Genomic DNA, 12,327 nt, shown 5'->3' on the forward strand with positions numbered 1-12,327 from the left:
GGAACGACCATCTAGCTTCACTAACGGATAGACTGACAGACTATTTACGGTTTAATCGGAGTAAATGATTTTATTTTGACCTTGACTTTGACATCAGAGACGATACACACAATAAAATATTAACAGGTAGATAATAAAACAGACTAAAAAGGAGACTAGTATAGTAGGTTGTCGCTAGAAATGCAGTTTTCCTTATCATCATTTATTAGGTTCTAAGATAAAGAATTACTACGGTGACTAATGAAACAACATGAATATATCTGGCCTACCTAGTGTCTCCTAGTCTACCTTACTCCACGACCTTGGCCTTCAGATCGGTGCACAGCTAACGATTAATAGGACAGAGCCAGTCACAAAAGACAGGGTCAAGACAGATAGGGTGCGGTCTAAAAATAGTGGATAACTATAAAATAAGAGAATTTTACTAAGCATTTGTGATAAAAGATTAACTATAGAAGTGCTTAGGCCAAATTAAAAATTCTTTTTTACGAATTACCAATTTAATTATAATTGCTAATAAAACTATTTAGATATATCCCCCATTTGTGAATAACTACTTAAAACTATTCATAAATGTGGGAGAGCCATGTTTCGGGCAGGGCTGGCTCGACCGAGGTGACACCACGGCTTGCGTTGTGTGAGAGAGGTTGCTGGAAGCCCAATTAACCTTACCAATTCCCGAACCCTCAAAAGGCAACGCACTTGTAACGTCTCTGGTGTTTCGGTCTATGAACAGTTTCCATCCTTTTCTCTCTTCATAAAATTGTTTAGAACATTTCGAAAACGTTTATGTTAATTGGTTAAACGTTGCATGACATTGTTATCTACTTACCACTATTGTATTGTCAATGAACATGAGAGAAAGTACCTAACCGTGTTGTTTTAAAACAAATTGTCATGAAAACATACTTATTTTAATGACTAGCTGGCCCAGCAAACTTAGGTCAGCCTCAAACACATTTTCTTCTCTTTTTAACCTTCCCTGGACTTCCACAAATAATTCAAGACCAAAATTAGCCAAATCGGTTCAGTCGTTCTCGAGTTTTAGCGAGACTAACGAACAGCAATTGATTTTTATTATAGGTATATAAGATAAGATTAGAAAAAATAATGTGCATAACTGTATTGTGTATTAATAGTAACCAACTAATTGATGCATGACAAGACGTCTACTTCCAGATCAGCCGGTTGGAAGCGACCTGCATCCAGCGGCTCCCTGCGACCTTCATAGGTCGTCAGTCTACCTTGAACACTTTAATAGCTTCCATTAACTATGTAAGTCACGACTGGTAACTAGTTATAACAGTTTCTAATTAAAATTTAACATAAAAAACGATTGATTCAATCCTTCGACAAAATGTCTGCAAACTAAAATGCATTGTTTGCATTCCACATCGTTAAACATAACCATAAATTCGTAAACCGACCTTCTGGTAGACTTAAAATAGCAGAAGTTTACGTCGCACCTCTAGCGGACCGTTATTCTATAGAGCTACTCTATTATATTATAAATATTTTCTATCATGTACCATAAACAATTTCATCATTGATCCATCGAGTGAGTGAAATCGAGATTGACTATCTGTAATCTGTACACACGCTGGTATATTTCTTTCAATAAATTTATTTGTTGTTTCTCTACGGTTTTGGGAAGAAACAATAGAATCAAGATTGTGAGATTGATGGACACATAGGTAACTCCGGGAGTCATGCTAACTTCAATCAGGCAGTTGCAATTTTACTATTTATTAGTTATGCAATAGTTATGTTATTTTTTTAAGTGTTGCCCCACACTAAGATTATCCTTCAAAGTCGTGGGTGCGTTTAAAAACGTACAAGTTTACATACACATGACACCCAGACCCGAAACAACAATTTGTTGATCATACAAAGAGTTGCTCCGTGCGGGAATCGGCGCCAACCGTGCAGTCATGTTCTGTTGAAAATCTTAATGTTTTTTTTTTTCAGTTTCATCCAGAAGACTTGTAAACTTCTACTAGGCTAGAGTAGCTAACTATTGCTAAACGAGTCGTAGCTCGGAGATCGCAATAGGATCACCTACAATTTTGTTAGATAATGTTCGGCATTTATACAAAGGCAGTCACAATAAATAGTGTTGTAGGTAACAAAAACTTCAAAAGATGTTTATTTTTTTTATTAGCTTTTATAGCGACTGATGTCATTCGCAATTTTAATATTATCATAACTAAGAACATAATAAATATAGGTAGGTGTACATGTCATAAAATTACTATGCAGTAAGATAAATGTTTGCTAATAACTATTCTTAGTTTATTGCGATCTTTTATGTGCTAGGTATTTGCTGCGAAAACAAAAGAAAGTAGTCATGAGATAACGTGATGTAATGAAATGATAATTGTCTTTATTATTTACATAACTAATACAGTCTAAAATAAAACGTGTGTTGACGACAAAGACATAATATTGTTCATATCAATATGCATGTTATGAGAATGACATAAGTGTTGTTTTGTGTGTCTATTTGTTTGAATAGAACTAAAAAATGTTTGTATCAAAAAATTGATACGATTGTTTGAGTGATTGATAGATAAAACCACAAGACAATTTTTAGGGATTTCTGCGAGATGTTTTCAACAATCCTTTCGGCTACTGGTTCATATTATGAATGGATATGGATTTTCATAAAATGTATTTCTACATTTGGTTTCCTCAGTCAAAAATAAATTATTTCTACGTTTTAATCTATATATATAAAACTCTTCCGTTACTGAGTGACTGACTGACTGACAGACAACGCACAGTCGAAACTACTGGTCGTAGACAGCTGAAATTTGGAATGTAGGTTTCTTGGGATATGTAGGGGAGCACTAAGAAAGGATTTTTGGAAATTCAACCCCCAAAGGGGGGAAAAGGGGTAAAAACGTTTCTATGAAAAATCTTATTCCTTGGGTTTATAAACTTGAAACTTGGCATGAACACGTACATAGGCAAGTAAATATGTTTGACATTATAAGTTTTTTCAAACTACCCTCCAATCGTGATTTAGGGGTGCGATTGGGTGACTGATTTATTAACGCACAGCCGAAACCGCTCGGTATAGGAGTCTGAGATTTTGAACAGAGGTTCCTTTAGTAACATAAGTGAGTACTAAGAAGGGATTTTTGAAATGTCAACCCCCAACAAGGGGGGGAAACGAGATACCGTGGCCCCGGAACGCAAAGGGCAACTGAAGGAACGAGGTGGGTTTTAGTCAGTAAAAGTCTGACACTCCCTTCCGTTCCACCCAGAGCGGGAGAGGTCATTTGATGATTTCCCATCCTTAAAAAAAAAGATTTCAGCCTGTGGAAGAAAAAGCCCTGTCGAGATCATTAAAAAACGCTATATATAACCGAATTACACGTGGGCGAAGCCGCGGGCGGAAAGCTAGTACAGTAAAATAACTATTAAAAAATAATCGCACTTTCATTTATAAAGATCACCCACTAAATTTTCAATCTGTTCTAGCTAATTTTCTAGAAATAAAAAAAAACTCTTCTATTTGATGTTAAAATCATGATGACGTCATAACGCACTATTTCGTTTTGAAAAAATAATTGAATTTGACTAACTAATAGGAAACTAGCCTATTATTAGGTAGTAGTTAGCTATGTATAGTTATTAAGAAGATAAACGAATTTATCCGCTTTAACATAATGAACATACCATACCACTATCCACATTTCATAATTGAATAGCCATATGATAAATCGATCACAAAGGACTGCATTGAAACTGCACCTATTTGTTAACAAATGTACCAACTAATACGCAGAAAGCATTTGTTTTGGCTCCAATTAGCTAAAGAACGGTGTTTACTTTGAAATTGTAAGGACTTTACACTTCCATAGTGTACATGAACTACATGGATTGTTTGTGGTCACGTTTAAGGAAAATAACTACAATGGTGTTTTGTTATTGTGGCTGAAATATTTCCATGTAACACACGGTAGGAAGGTTAAATTAAATGGTGGTATAAATCACGAAGATATATGAGAATTTTATAAAAATCCAAGTAATTAATAGGGATGAGGGAAATTGAAAATCTATTTAGTCCGTCAGTTAGGTTATGAAAAAATATTAGACACGGATTTTTTTAATTTGGTCATTTACTTAAGTAAACAATAGTTATTTATATAAATGAATTCTCAGTTTTACCTGTATGGACGTATGTGCACGATTATCTCGCGTTTGGTTGAACCGATGTTGATGCGGTTTTCAACACATCGTATTTTTCAGACGTAAGAGATGGTTTTAGGTATATTATACGACTTTAAAAACGGAGTTCCCAATATTAAATTTTGAAGGCGTAAAAACGTTTAACAATTGTGCTCAATCAGAATATTTTATAAGACTTATTAAAAGAGATAAGTACCTAAGTACTCAGATACCTTTTAAAAAGAGTTCAGTAACAATCCAAATATTTAAACCAAATTGCAGACCTCATTAAGATTCCTTCATCAAAGATTTCAATCCATATGATCCCGTTTTACAAGTATGTAAGAGAATTCCAATAATTTTGAACCAGTCATAAAATGCCTTTAGATTGTTTTTTTACCAAAACAAGCGGTTGACTCACGAGTCGTGAAAGCATGACTCAATGCGTACGCGCACGTATTAGTGTTATTGTAGAAATGCCATGGAATTAACATTGGATCTACTTGGTTTTCTATTTAGTGGAAAATGTGTTTGTCTTCGATAGATGTGTGCTATAGCTTTGGATTTGAATTTGGCATGGATTTGTTTGTGGACAGAATGGATTTAGTTATTTGGAGAGTGTAACAACAATAGCAATTTGAGAATAAAGACGTTGCTGTCAAATGGCGACAGTAGTTATTCTGAATTAATTATTATGTTATCGGCTTAGTCACGTAACTGTTTGACCAGAACTCGAATAGTTTCAAGCCATAGCATTCCGCGACACACGATGCACTTATTGTCGCGCTGTTGCTGCAAGGGTGAAACTAGTCGAGTTCCTCGTCAAACCCTTACGTGAGTAAGCTGATAACATAATAATTAATTTAGTATGTTTCAAGAAAGTCATAATGAATTTACAGTATTATGCTTCTTATTTCAATAGGACAAGTCTTATTAATTGCTAGTCGTTACCTCTATTAAATTAGGTTAAATGATAGCATTTACCGAAGAGCCTATCAACTCACCCCTCTCTATTACAGATAATGCGATGACATTTTGATTCAGACACCGTTGTCAAACTTTCGAGGAGAAAAAAACAAAGAGAAAAGTTCATGAACTTTGGTTATACCTAGATTAAACAATAAACGATTTTAAAGAATTCCTTATTTAGTTAAAATAAAATCAACCATCAACGGAGCACAAGGAATCCATTTTCCCTTTAATTTGTTAATATAATAACTAGGTGCCTAATATAAATCGTTATTAAGGACTTTTCATAGTTGCTCGTAGACGCTGGTAACTAATACATAAAACTAAACATTTGTTGGTTTGAAAGGATAAAATAAATGGCTAAAATTCATTATTGGATTTGAAGTATCGACGTGGAATCATTGCCAAACCCAACAATGATATCACCTAAAATAGTTGCTTATACAAGGAAAATTATTAGTTAGATGATATTTTAGCCTCGAATTAGATCTGAATTCTGTGATTTCTCAAACAATAGCTTGTATAGATTTAGCTCGAGGTATTATTGTGGCTGAATGCAATACGGTCTTTGCTTGCACAAAATTTGTTTAGCTACAAAAACTCTATGGTCGCCTGTCAAAATGAAAAGTGACATTTGGTTTACGGATTTAAATCGCGCTAAACTCTATGATTACGTTTTCATTATTTGCTATAACTAGTTAGTTACTTATTCATTAACTATATTGCCTATTTTATTTGATACCTACTGCAGAAGATTAATCTAGAATTCTAAACTGACAGTCATTTATTAAGTAACTATTTAAAACTTTTCTATTCAATCACGCATTGTCAGACTGCATGAATGACAGACTAAAACTGACGTCAAATTTGTCAAACTTGTTTGACAGCTCTAGTTGATGTTTTTTAAACACGCGAAAATTCGAAAATGGTATTTGACAAACGTTTGACGGTTTACAAACATTTTAGGCACATGGATCGGATCGGAAGAAATATCCACGCGATAGAGTAGTTAGTCAACATTTTCTAACTATTGAAAGATACGTGACGGCACTCTTTTCTCTTATAAAAGCCAACTAGGGGATCTCTTTGATGAACCCGAGCTTTTCAAACAGCGGTCTCCGCCTGCTATGCGTAAAGATTATGAATAAGTACGACTGCTAGACGAGGTACATTATCCATTAGGGGACTGCCAGGGCACAATTTCACCCAATAAAGAAGAAATTGTTTCATTCAGTCTAGTTATAAGGATCGATAAATTCTTCTTCTGTCCGATAACTATTTACCTATATCAATTTCTATTTATGTTTTTACCTATGTAAAGTTACTATCACATAGCAATCTGATAACAGGTGATATGTAAAACAATAACACCTTTCACCTGGTAGACTAGCCTGATAAGTGATAACAGGTAGAGATTGGTGCATTGGCAGTAGGCACATTGCCTATTAGGCACATTAGCCATAAAGTTGGTTCTTATTAACTACCAAAAAATGTGGTCTAAAACTGATACCTACTTGAGGTAGACGGAAGACGTATATGTAGGTAATTATTTTTCGGCATAACTTACAAAAAGCTATTTAGATGTTAATTAAAATTCACACAAAGGCAAGCTAAAAACCACAGAATACCTAATGCAAACATGAGTCAGTAATCGAAAATATTGTAAAAACAGAATTCTTGTACATCTACGTGTTTTAATGCCAGTAGTGAATAACTGACTGAGACTGAGAGAGAGAGAGAGCTATGGACTACCTCTAGCGGGTTACCGGGGCTCCGACTCGAAAAGCAGGAGTAGGAACGGGGTGGTTTTTAGTTAGAAAGAGTCTAACACTCCCTCTCACTTCGCCCAAGGCGGGAGAAGTCATTAGATTATTTTCCCCCTTAAAAAAAATATTTCTAGCTAGCTATTTTGTTTGGTGTCAATGTCAGAAACCGCTTGTTCATATCTTGACGCAGTTACTTAAGTTTTATTTAAATCCCACCCAAAACATAAATGTGAAAGGCTGCCAAGTTCGATAATATTGGAATGCTTCGCCTATAAAAGAAGTGAGATCTAAATAAGTACCAAGTTCCATACACAGACCTCAGTTAAAAATGATATAACAAGTTGGCAAGTTTTCACACACTTTGTTATAAACCTACTAAACGCAATGAGTCAAGTATATAATTTTCTATTAAAACTTGCCAAGTTATATCATTTTTAACTGAGGTCTGTGTATGGAACTTGGTACTTATTTAGATCTCACTTCTTTTATAGGCGAAGCATTCCAATATTATCGAACTTGGCAGCCTTTCACATTTATGTTTTGGGTGGGATTTCATTTATTTTTGTAAGGTTTATTTTCTTTTTTTCTTATTTTACTTTACTTTGACTAAATATAAACCTTCGTAACGAATTTTAGGTCGGTACGACCATTGGAAGATATAGATAAATTTTTTGTTTTAGTTCCTTAGGGGTATGAATTTACACCTTCATTATTTTTAAAACCGACTCACACTTGGCCATTTTCAGATTTTTTCCTTTACCTTGACCCAAAGACCTACCTCCATGCCAAATTTCAAGTCAATACGACCATTGGAAGTGGTCTAGGTTTTTGATGAGTGAGTCAGTCAGTGAGTGTATAGTAAAAATAGCGATTTTCTGACGTCAATATCTCAAGACCTACAATAGGTACATTAATGAAATTTTGTATTTTAGATAAGTAAGTAGGTCTCGACAGATACTAGAAATTTCATATGCGTAGATAAAATAGATTTTGAGTTATAGGTGGGTCGAACTTGGCCCGAAATGGTTCGTGTAATATAACCCACGGCCGGTGTGTCGGTTTTTTTGCTCGAACTTGGCGGACACACTGCCGTGTGTCTAGATATCTACTTAGCAGTTGGCTGTAGCCATAACGTTCGCGGTTGGCTGGCAAATTAAAATCGATCGTAACTTCTTCAACTGCATTCTTAGTTTAGTAAGTAGTTAGTTAATGAAATGACTGCGTACTGAGTCTGAGTACTAAAAGGACGCGAACAGGTGAAATAACCCTACCCTATATACAACTAGGTACCATCCAAAAGATTTTGAAAAAAAAACCAATTACCTACTTAGATACGTCCGCGCGGATTCATCAGCTTGGCTCCTATAGATTGTAGCGTGATGTTTTAAATCTTATAGCCTTCCTCGATAAAACGGAGACACTAGTTATGGCTTGGTGCTGATGATTAAATAGTTATTTGTAGAATTAAAATTTCTATGAACGTCCTTCACCTTTTGTACCTACAGATAACAGGGCATGTCGTCGATTAAAATACGATTTCTTCTATAAATAGCGACATGTACACACGATCGGAATTTACAAAGACTTCACTTAACGGTATCTTGCTTGCATGCATGTAATCTGTAATCGATTTATTTGCACGACGATGATTCAGTTAGTAGGTAGGTACCTTAATCGGAGACATCTATCTATTTTATAAGCTCTACCTTATGTGTGTATTTGGAGCTGCGGACAAGTTAGGGGTTTATTGGGGCTCCGGTTTAAAGCAGAAGTAGGAACGGGTTAGTTCTTAGTCAGTAAGAGTCTGACACTTCCTCTCACCTCACCCGGACAGAAGTCATTGAACGACTTTTCCCCCTCAAAGAAAAAAAATTTATGTATAGTTATGTAGGTATAAACTACAAACACTGAAATGAGAACGATTGGTTAATGAATGGTTTCCTGATGAAATACCAAAAATTCGTATAAAAATCACTTGTAACTAAGGTAGGTGGTCATTCCCTTGTTATGTACCTACCTTATCCTGAGTACCACTTCAATACTAGGTACGCATCGAAAATAAAATAATGGTAGATGCCTAGTTAATAGATACCTAGGTGAGAACCTAACTATTCATTACTACCTATATATTAATTCATACATACTTAGAATTTATTTCTGTGCATAGTTAAGTAACACGTAAGAGCTGTCTCTTACGTGCATATTCAACTAGTAACTATTTACTTCTATTCAGAATTACCTAAGTAACAGTACGTAAACAATGCAGATAAATACCTAATTAGATTTACGACAGCTAACGATACGTGAGAATTGTTAGCTCGTAACAATTGGTTGCCTAGGAACGATAACAATAACGGTGATACATTATTATCTATCCATAAGTACTTACTACTTACAGATAATTCACGGAATACTAAAAAATTAAACAAACATTTTGGAGGTTATGAAAACTTTGTTCAACATAACAAGCGAAGTTACGATCGAAAATATTTAAAAAATATTAGAAAGATTCTATGGTCAGTGTATTCTAAATTCAAATTTTGAATGGTAAGAATATTTTGATAAGATCTTTTCACTTAGCATTTATTGTTTATCAAATAAAAATTAAAATAAAAGCAAATTTACCAACGAAATCTCTAAATTGCTTTTTGGACCAGCTTGCAAACTCGCTGTATCAGCCGCTTATCGGTCATTCTGCCGTCATTTCCTTCATGAACCACAACATTGACAACAAAAAATTGACAACAAAAAAATCACAATCACAAAATTTACCAAAACACACACTGTAAATAATTTATTTCTTCACTGGCCGAAAACACTACAAACGGTTTGAATTTCGAAACAGAAAAGTTCTTTATTGTTGACACTTTTTTTAGTTCGCGAATTTTACGACGCGTTCATTTTACGCGGAGCTCGCGCGTACGACACTGGCGCTAGCGAGTCGCGTGCGTTCCAAATGACAAATGCGCGTCAACGGGTTGCCCGACGCGCGACGTTTGTTTACCTCGGTGCCGCCTGCTCAAGTTCAAGGGATTATTAGGCTTTACGGAACGTATGATCGCCCAAATTAGCATGACCTCTCATTGTTCGTATCTTATTTATTGTAAGTGTCTTACAAGACTGGTGTTGTGTTTTTTGCAGACGAGTTTACAAATTACTATATTCTAATGAGTGAATTGAGACAAGAATGATGTCATTTGCTGTGACTTGATACTAGCGACTGATAGTGGTGACTGGTGATGTCGTCTAAGCCTGAACAATGGACTGTTTTAGTTTAGCATTCTTTGTCTTGTCTCGCGTTTGTTATGATAGGCGATGGAATGATTGTGTGGTGTCTAATAATCGGAAAATATTTTTATACTTAGGTGCCTGTGTATCTTTTCATACGTAGGTGTTATGAGACTATTGATAGGTGCCTTTTTGAAGTGGGAAAATCATCCTATTACTTCTCTAGCCGTGGGTGAGGTGAAAGGGAGAGTCAGACTCTTACTGACGTCGTTCCTACTCCTGTTTTGAGCGGAGCACCGTAGCTCCGGTAACACGTAAGTTATTTACATTTGGGGTGGTCTGATCTGATGGCTAAGGCTAATGATAGGTGCCTGAGCTGCATGCAGTTCATTTTGAGCTTGTTGCTAGGTAAACCATAAGTAAGATAAGTGTGTACTTGTCATGTATTACCTATAGGTACATACCTACTCATGAAAATGTATTTATATAGGTATAAGGTTCTAAACTGTTACACAAAAGAATGCAGTGAGCTATTTTAGTATACTTGAATACTTGTAGTAGAGTAATATACTAGGCATGTAGGTAATCTACCTACCTTTATTAATTCCAAAGAGTGTAGCTGCTAAATCCGGCAAAAGATACCTAGGTATTATTAGCTCACACCAACGGATTAACGTGATCGATTTCTAATAATGCAATTAGGTGTGGAAATTAGGACAGAACTATCTTATCACTGTAGGTATTATTAAGACAGTCATCATTTGCTAGGAAAATAAATATTTTATCAGTTTGGTTTGTTATTCATTCAATAAATAAGAATTTGATGTCGTTATCTACGAATCAGTCAAGTACAGGAATCCTAATGATTATTGAGATATTAAGATTTTTTAAAACGCACATACGCTTCATGGGTTCTGAACGTGTTAAATAAGAAGTTGTATTAAGTTCCTTTTTTATTTTAGTGTTTACAAATAAATATCGAATTCTACCTAATTATTAAAAAAAAATACATTAAGTATTATTACACTATTGTTAAATTAAAATAACAAAGTAAAAAAAGTATTCTTGTCACAAAATATTAAAATTATTGGTGTCAGCGCCATCTACTAGTTCATCATTAATACTACAATACAATATTAGTACTTCAAAGCGAAGATAGATGACGCTGTACCAATGACAAAGCTTATTCTACTCGACAACAGATGGCTCTGTTGAACAACGTATTATTTTCCTTGTCTTAATAAAATGACAAGATGAGTAATATGAGTAGGTACTACAGAAATTAACTCCAAAAACAACGCAATACAATGGACAAAGGATTAAAGGACATTAGTCCTGTGCTGTCCTTATGAATCATTCTGAATGAATTTCTTCTAAGAATATCTTAACTATGTACCTAATTTCGCACGAAATTTTCAATGTTTTCCTTATCGCAAAATCTAATTTCTTTAGTGCCGTTTGTTATCAAATTATATCATTGATATTCTTGACAAGAAAATCAACTTACGAAGGTAACATAAGCTTGGGTTTATTACAGATTACAAAAAGAAAAATATCTTACTTGTGCGCACTTGGGTAAACAATTAATTGGATAGAGTAAACAATGTTTTAACACTTAGAAAATATTTATGTTAGCGATTTCGTATCGAAGACATCTGTGGCTTCGGAAATTGGGGGGAGGGATCGCATAGCGTTTCTTAGGAACGGGTAGGAACTATGAATGAATGTTTATATAGTATTATATTTTCACGTTTTAACACTATTTAAGTAATTATAATTCTACATCACTGTAATTTTATAATGCATCCGATTATTCTTTTCCACTAATTTGATTTTTGTATTTGCGAACCTTTTGTAAAAGAGAAAAAAGTGTTTAATAATTTATTAAACCATCTTTTTATTTAGTTTACAATGCAATTAAAGAACAGCGCAGTCGACAAAAGCGAGTATGATACGTCAAACAACAAACGACGTACAAACGAATTAAAGCAGATACCCAGATAACACATACGGAAGGCAATCAAATAAATCCACTAATTGCCTTAATTTATTTTAGGGTGTGTTCTATCGTAAGGAATCGATAATGGCCCAGATATTTGTTACCTAATTGGGAAGGTGATTATAAAATGATTAGTGAACATTGACGGCCTTATAAATTTATTTTACGACGTACGTACGTAGGTGTTTT

At 34.7% G+C, this 12,327-nt stretch overlaps 1 protein-coding gene across 7 annotated transcripts in view; it reads right to left on the reverse strand.

The window, feature by feature from the left end:
* Window positions 1–12,327, reverse strand: part of LOC118261899 (four and a half LIM domains protein 2) — a 193,114-nt gene that overhangs the window by 103,157 nt on the left and 77,630 nt on the right. The window contains exon 1 of one of the 7 annotated variants that reach the window (XM_050701494.1): window positions 9,537–9,904. The exons of 4 other annotated variants lie outside the window; for them this stretch is intronic. The gene's annotated coding sequence lies outside the window, so the exon portion shown is untranslated. Of the gene's footprint in view, window positions 1–9,536; window positions 9,905–12,327 lie in introns of those variants that run through there. 2 more of the 7 variants (XM_050701493.1, XM_050701495.1) reach the window with 2 other exon arrangements.

The sequence above is a fragment of the Spodoptera frugiperda genome, chromosome 20 (genome assembly GCF_023101765.2).
Source record: "Spodoptera frugiperda isolate SF20-4 chromosome 20, AGI-APGP_CSIRO_Sfru_2.0, whole genome shotgun sequence".
In the NCBI taxonomy this organism is placed as follows: domain Eukaryota; kingdom Metazoa; phylum Arthropoda; class Insecta; order Lepidoptera; family Noctuidae; genus Spodoptera; species Spodoptera frugiperda.